The sequence below is a fragment of the Perca flavescens genome, chromosome 10 (assembly GCF_004354835.1).
Source record: "Perca flavescens isolate YP-PL-M2 chromosome 10, PFLA_1.0, whole genome shotgun sequence".
Lineage (NCBI taxonomy): Eukaryota > Metazoa > Chordata > Actinopteri > Perciformes > Percidae > Perca > Perca flavescens.
Window position 1 is genome coordinate 34056181 of NC_041340.1, and position 7597 is coordinate 34063777.

Below are 7597 nucleotides of genomic sequence, written 5' to 3' on the forward strand. Positions count from 1 at the left end.
TGGAAAAAATGCCTTGGTTACCTTGTTTCAAGCCATTCTAGCGTGGTATAGAAAGCCTACAGGAAGACTCAGCTCAATTTGTGCCAGTTCTCATAAATATTCAACGAGCTAAGCTGCTTGAATCTGATTGGCTAACAGCTAGCCAATGAGAGCCTGGCTATCAGCATCCTTTAGCCAGCACAACTGGGCGAGCTCATGAATAGTAATGCACTCAGGCAACACCACGTCAGACTGACTGGCTTTTGTAATTGGCCTGATGTCTCCGCTTATTTCTTTTCAGTGGCTAGAACTGACAGAGGAGGTAGCAGTTCATTTTCACATTCACGACATAACACAAACACATATGGACCTAAGATATTTCAAAAAAATGCAAGTAAAAACAGTTTTGTGTGGCAGGGCACCTTTAATAAAAAAATAAATCAAATATGTCATGGCTGCAATCAGCTCTTTGTTCAGCCCCATGATTGGACAGTTTGTTTTTCAATTTGGTATGGACAATGCGTTTCCATTTTAAAAAAAGAAGACGCTCCCCTGTGCCTCCTCATGAAAACTAGTGCCAGTGCTTTGCACGGACAACACTGAAGCACGCTGCACCTCTTTACTTTGTGTTTAGTGTTGTGTGTTGATTTTATTTTGTTGATGTGGCGTGGAGTTTAGTTATTAAAGAAAAAAAGCTAAATAATTGTCAAATAACACTTTTTTCATTTAAGACATTAAATGCATGCATACAAATAAAATACATATGACAATGTGTATTGCATTTCACTGTATTTCTTTTTTGTTTTAGGCTAATTTAGGCATTTTAAATCTCCCATAATTACATTTAAGCATGAAACACATTTCTCTGGATTCGTTATAGGCTGAGTGCTGTTTTGCATAAACAGGATACTGGGAGGAGGCCTCGGGGAAGACCCAGGACTAGGTGGAGGGATTATATCTCCAACCTGGCCTGGGAACGCCTCGGGATCCCCCAGTCGGAGCTGGTTAATGTTGCTCGGGAAAGGGAAGTTTGGGGTCCCCTGCTGGAACTGCTCCCCCCGCGACCCGACACCGGATAAGCGGACGAAGATGGATGGATGGATGGATACATCCTAGACACCAAGTAGAGGTTTTGACGAAAGACGTTTACTGTATGCAATATACAGGTCTCATCAAAGCTTCTATGTCTCTATATTTAGAGGCGCCGGGATTGGCATAAGTAGGCCTTCAAATCTCTAAGAGTCCTTATGGGACTGCAGCGAGCTAAACCCGCTAATCTGCAGTGTAATTACACTGAAGAGCAACAAATAAAGAGTGAGCCAGGAAGTTAAGGAGCCACTGCTCTTTCCCTCCAATCTATCCTTCTCTAATACTTTTTTCTGCCTCTTTGTAAGTTTCTAACTCTGAGTGACCTATATTTAAATTGCTTGCATAACCAGACTTCCTGTCTGTCCAGCTCCCCCCTCTCTCTGTATATCTAACTTTTTTCTGTGAGTGTGCAGCTCTAACATATTGGAGACGTATGTGTGAAAACAAGCTGTCACTGTCCCGAAATGACCCTGTCTCTCTCTCTCTCACTCTCTCTTTCTCTCTCTCTCTCACACACACACACACACACACACACACACACACAGACTTGTTTTCTCTAAGTGGCAGTTTTGTTCTCTTCAACAGTTTTTTCTTGGCTTCTCGCTCTTGTTTATTCTGCCTTATTTATCCCACCACACAGTCGCGCGCACGCACACACACAAACACACACACACACACACACACGCACACACACACATGCAAACCACCACCGTCTTCTTTTTCTGTGAACTACTCTGCTTGAATCTGTGTCCATCAGCGGTTTGTAGACTTTCCTGCAGAGACTCTCTACTTCAGAGGAATGTTTTCATGACCCAAATTGGTTTTTATGAGCAGCAGTGCAGAGTGACTGTATCAACCGTTTGTTTTGGCTGTAACCCCCTAAGTGTTTTACTCAGCCCACCTTCTACTGACCTAACCTGATAGAGCCTACTAAATGTTGTTGAAGAGTAACTCTACGCTGAAGGCCGTAATGTGATTCGTTGCGTAACTGCTATATAACAGGACTTACTTATGAAATGCAACAACTCTGGGCACATTGCCAGCATGGGAACATTTGAGAGGGTGTCACATTGGTCTATATCTAATCTGGCTCAACTTGAAGTGTTACCCTACTTCATTCCTGCTCTCTTCCACTCTGTCTCCAACTCCATTTTGTAACCTCTTTAATTCCACTATCCACAGGCAGGCAGTAGCCTATACAGCAGTAGAGCTGTAACAATTCCAAATTTTGCTGTACAATAGCATTGTCTTAGAAATAATTAAGATTAACAATCTAACTGTCTCTTTCAGTCAAATTCAAAAATATTTAATTATGTATTACTTTTTAAAAACAAATTAAAGTTTTGAATGAATTCCAGGATCTATCTTTTGGTTATATATCACTGTTATGTGACCCAGATAATGTAAGAACACAAATACACATGAAGTACACTACGCCTCTTTATTATCAAGAAACATTTTTTTCTAACTGTATTCCAGTTAGTTACTGGAATACCGATTGTTTTGTTACTTAATGACGACACTAAATTACCCCTGCTTGAGAGACAGAGGAAGATTTGGCTAGCCGGCCCAACTGCAACCAAGAAAATGATAGCTCAACGCTGGCTCCCCTCTCCTCGAGACCACAGAGGGTGGGGGATGGGAGAAGGTTTTTGTTCTTGTTCAGTTTGTGTACACCATCCAATATTACTATATATTACAATATTACATATTGCGGAATCTGTTTTGGTCATACACCTTAAGACCTCAGCTAATGTCATTCATTAATTGCAGTAAAAACGTTTTAAAAAAAAATTGGACAATTATGTAATAATTGTTACAGACCTATTACAGCAGTGCATGCTGTCCAGCTAAACCTTGTTCAAACCCACAGAACTTTAAATTATAGCAGATTACAAAGATACCAAGTGTAAATAGCATCTGTGAACTAGTTAAATTTACCAAAAATGAATTGTCAATTTTCAGATGCAGGAAAATACTATTACAGATTTAAAAGAAATATAAAAAATTTTATTTGCTTGCTTGGCAAGAGTTGATTGAGAAGACTGATACAACTCTTGTGTCTGTACATTAAAATGAAGGGTTGAACAGTTAGCTTAGCATAACGACCCATTTTCCTACGGATAAAACAAACAAGATGTAACGTGTTAATGAGTGCTATTTTGTGGATTTTTTTATCTTTTTGGACAGTCCCAGGCTAGCCGTTTCACCTGTTTCCATATTTTATGCTAAGCTAAAATAAGCTAACCAACTGATGGCAGTAGCTTCATATTTATCTTACAAACACAAGAGTGGTATCAGTCTTTTTATTTAAGGCTACAAAGTAATTCGTTACTGTTTTTTAAGCCCTCCAAAACTACAGTTGAGTTTTTAAGAACAGCTTTAAAAAATACATTTTACTTTCATGAAAATCTTCCGAAAATGGAGTTAGGTTTTATCAACAGGTGTTGCTGAAAACACTGACTATCTCCCACTCTCACACTCTCTCTATTTGGAAAGAATTTACATTACATTGAAGGTCATGATTCATCTTATGAATTATTAAACACAAAGTGATGTAACTAGTAAACTGATCTGTTACTTTCTGAGAAACTCAGCCGGCCCACACAAACAAAGGAGACGTCAGACTCAAGTCCAGTCCAGTACGTTCACATCCCAAACCTTTTGGTTTATTCACAAGTTGTAGCTTCAAGACAAGTTATGCACACTAAAGTTTTACTATCAAAAACAGACATGTACAGAAAACATCGGAGAGATGTCGAGACATACATTCATCTTGTGCCAATTCACCCAGACACATTTAGAGGCTATGGAGTTCTGCAGGAGGTTAACATCCTTTGAAAGAAGCAGGCAATGTAGTGACTGACGTAAGTGAAAATATTTGAAAATATGACGAGCGCCTTTTTTTTTAAAAGTCCTATGACATGCTGCTTTTTTGAAGCTTTTATATAGGCCTTAGTGGTCCCCTAATACTGTATCTGAAGTTCCTTTCCTGAAATTCAGCCTTGGTGCAGAATTACAGCCACTAGCGCCAGTCCCACAATGAGCTTTTCTTAGTTCTGTGTCTTTAGCTATTGAGGAGGAGAGAGGGGGGGCAAGGTGGAGGATGGGGGTGTGGCCTTGACCAACTGCCATGCTTTGCTTGTTTGCAAGCCATGATGTCTCTCTCTTTCTCATGGGCGGGCAAAGCAGAGAAAGGGGAGGTAACCTTTCCCCTTATGACATCATAAAGGGAAGATTCCAGATTGGCCCATCTGAGCTTTCATTTTCTCAAAGGCAGAGCAGGATACCCAGGGCTCGGTTTACACCTATCACCATTTCTAGCCACTGGGGGACCATAGGCAGACTAGGGGAACTCATATTAATGTTAAAAAACCTCATACAGTGAAATTGTCATGCCATGGGACCTTTAAAGAGATGAAGATTTTTAGAGTTCGCAAAGCATGAATGTTATATCAGAATTTTGTCAACTCGCACTTTGTTTCCAAGATGCTATTCACTTTGCCAGGTGAGATAAATCAAGTGCTCCTTCAAATACTTACAAGTATTTGAGATCAGTATCAAATGCATTACACAGAAAGCTTTGAATCAACAACTTTGGTTGACAAATGACACACTCTGTGTGAAGTGTTGATAAAGATGGTGCATTTTAACATTGGAACAAATTTGGAAAGTACGTTTTGGACCAGTGATGAGACTAGGATGATATACATTAATTGTTTAGACTCTCAAATTACACTTTGGACATAGACTACACAATGACAGGAAAACACCAACAACTTAGGAAGCATAGTTTTTCTTTTTGTGTAAGTGCTCTAGGAGGATGCTAGTTACACTAACACTTTGTAACACTTCCTCAAACGATAAATGGTTGAATTTTGAAAGATGAAGGTATCAATAGGCGCTAATCCACCATCCTACTGTTTTTGCATAGCTGGATAACAAAAGATCAAAATGGATCCCACTTCTTCTAGATCTGCATTGTTGACATTTTGTTGTGGATACTGAACAAACCAGAGGCGTTGACATCACTTACAGGAAGTGTGTTTGTGGCCAACTCTACACCCAACACTAAAATAAAAAGGTTGGTGTCAGTGCCAGTTTGTCAAAGTTATCAAGAGTTTGAATTGCTACAAAATGTCAAAATGATACCATCAGGCTTCAATAGTTGACACCAAGACAAATGCCAGTTGGTCAAAGCTTTCAGCCTGTGCTGTTTCCTGACTAACACCTTCTCCTCTGAAATCATCTTTGTGATAATCCAAGTGTATGGAATCCCATCAGTGACGAAAATATTCACCCTTTTTCCATATATTTAAAAGCACAAAAAAACATAGCAATTGGAATGCTATAATTGCTGTTCATAATATCAGTCAACGGATTACAGGGGATAAGGCTAAGTGTGTTGGTTGCTTGCCAGTCTGGGAAAGAGTCAAATCAATCCCATAATGTCTTAAAGAACCTATGGCTCGAAAATTCACTTATTAACATGTTATATATAAAACAAACACGACAAGTTGTGGTTTTAGGGTAGGTTATGTACTAAGCTAACCAGCTGCTGATGCTAGCTAATACTTGAATTAGTAATTTAACCCTTAAGACATGAAAGTGGTATTGATCTTCTAACTCTAATAAGCTTATTTCCCAAAATGTCAAACGCTAATTAGGCTGGCTGGATATGTAGGATTTCTGGGAACCAGATTACATAACAGATTAGCATTAATTGGTGTTGTTTCTCAGCAAAAAAACACCTCCGCCATAAGCCAGGTTCTTAAAGACATCTTAAGATGCTATTTAGGGAATCCCAGGTTGTCGCAGAAAACATTAGCATACAGTAGTTACCATTGCAGTTTATACAAAGTGAAAATGGAAGAAGTCCAATTTAAGGCACTAGAACTGCTGTCACAGATGAACAATAATTCCCAGATATCAGTTTTAAGCCAAACTCCATTTTGGTGTCATACTTTAACATTTGTGATGGGGGAAAAACAAAAAATATGACGGTATCTACAGGCAAAACATCAAGAGGCTTTACTATCAATGATGAACATTCATAAAGAGAGTTTTACTGTTTTTCTTGGAACAGTTTACTCATGTTCACAAATTGTAAGAAAAGAAAAACAATAGGAATAACATATGTGACTTCACTTGAGGTGGATTGTTCCTTTACCTCTATTTCTTCACGTCTATCAGAAATCTGAATCTGAAATAGTTGTGCAATATGCTTTTACGCTGGAGGTGTGATTAAATCTGTATACATGTTTTTTTCCCTTTCCTGCCCAGGTTGAGACAAGCATCTTCCAATGGAATTTTACACTTGGGTCATTACACAATACATTTGAATACAGTATTGCTTGTTTTAGATTGCGTCATACTGAAACCATCTGACAATACAATATAAAAAATGTTTGTGGAAAATACTAAAAGATTGTTGTATTGTACTTAATACGTTTCTCTATTTTATAGCATTACATGGTTTGGACCCTTTCAATAGAAAATAATACATGTGGATGATCTGAAATGGCACTCCCTGTACTATTACACATGAAATAAGGAGAGACAAACACACCAGTAAGTGAAGAAATTTACACAATACAAAGAACCTGATTGAATATAGAAACATGTAAGGTCAAACACTTGTATAAAATAAAATGTTGTGAAGGCAAAGCTCAACAATCTCTTGCATTTTCCAGAGATTAGCTGTTGCCATGTAAAAGCAGACATGTCACAGATATCAGCAAGGCCCCAATATGTTTTCAAACATAATTTTCTCAGAAATATGTTTGTGGGAATTCTCAAAATGCGTTTTTCTTGTTTGATTCCCATTTACACTTATTTATTTACTGTCAACATCATGTTTTGAATGGATCAATTTCCATAGAGGGGGTAAATGAACAATAAAATGAGCCTGATATTAGCCTGGTACTACTTAACATATTGAATTGTTCCATACCATGTTATTCTGTGGTAAGAAGGCATTGGCCTTTTCTCCAATCAAACTCATATGAATGGAGATCTTTTCCAGAAGTGTTGGCCTGCTAGACAATGCAGATAGGCTTACACGTATGGACCGTTTACCAATTTAACCACCAGAAGATTTGACTTTTTTTCCGTGGTAATACAAATAATGTATTCTGCTTCTAGAAATAGTAGAAATACACATCCTGAGGCCTGTCTGCAACATTTCTTTCCCTTACTTAAAGTGGAAGTGCAAAATAAGTAGGAATAAATACTAAATAAATCTTAGGACATAATGGTATCAGAAATCCAGATGTTGCTTTCTGCATTACTGACATGCTCTCTCAAAGCCTGTAAGTATTACAAGTATCCCTGCTGACGGCGAGTGAATCCGAATATGTTTAGTTAACATAGCTTGGATTGTGACAGGCCGATAAAAAAAAAACTGCTTTGCTTTGGGTCCCCAGTGATCTAAAAATATGTGGTCTGGGGGAGAATCTGTCTCAACTCGTTGCCAGCCATATTGGCTCCAAGTTGTTAAAAGTTTTTTTTTTTACAGTAATGACACCCT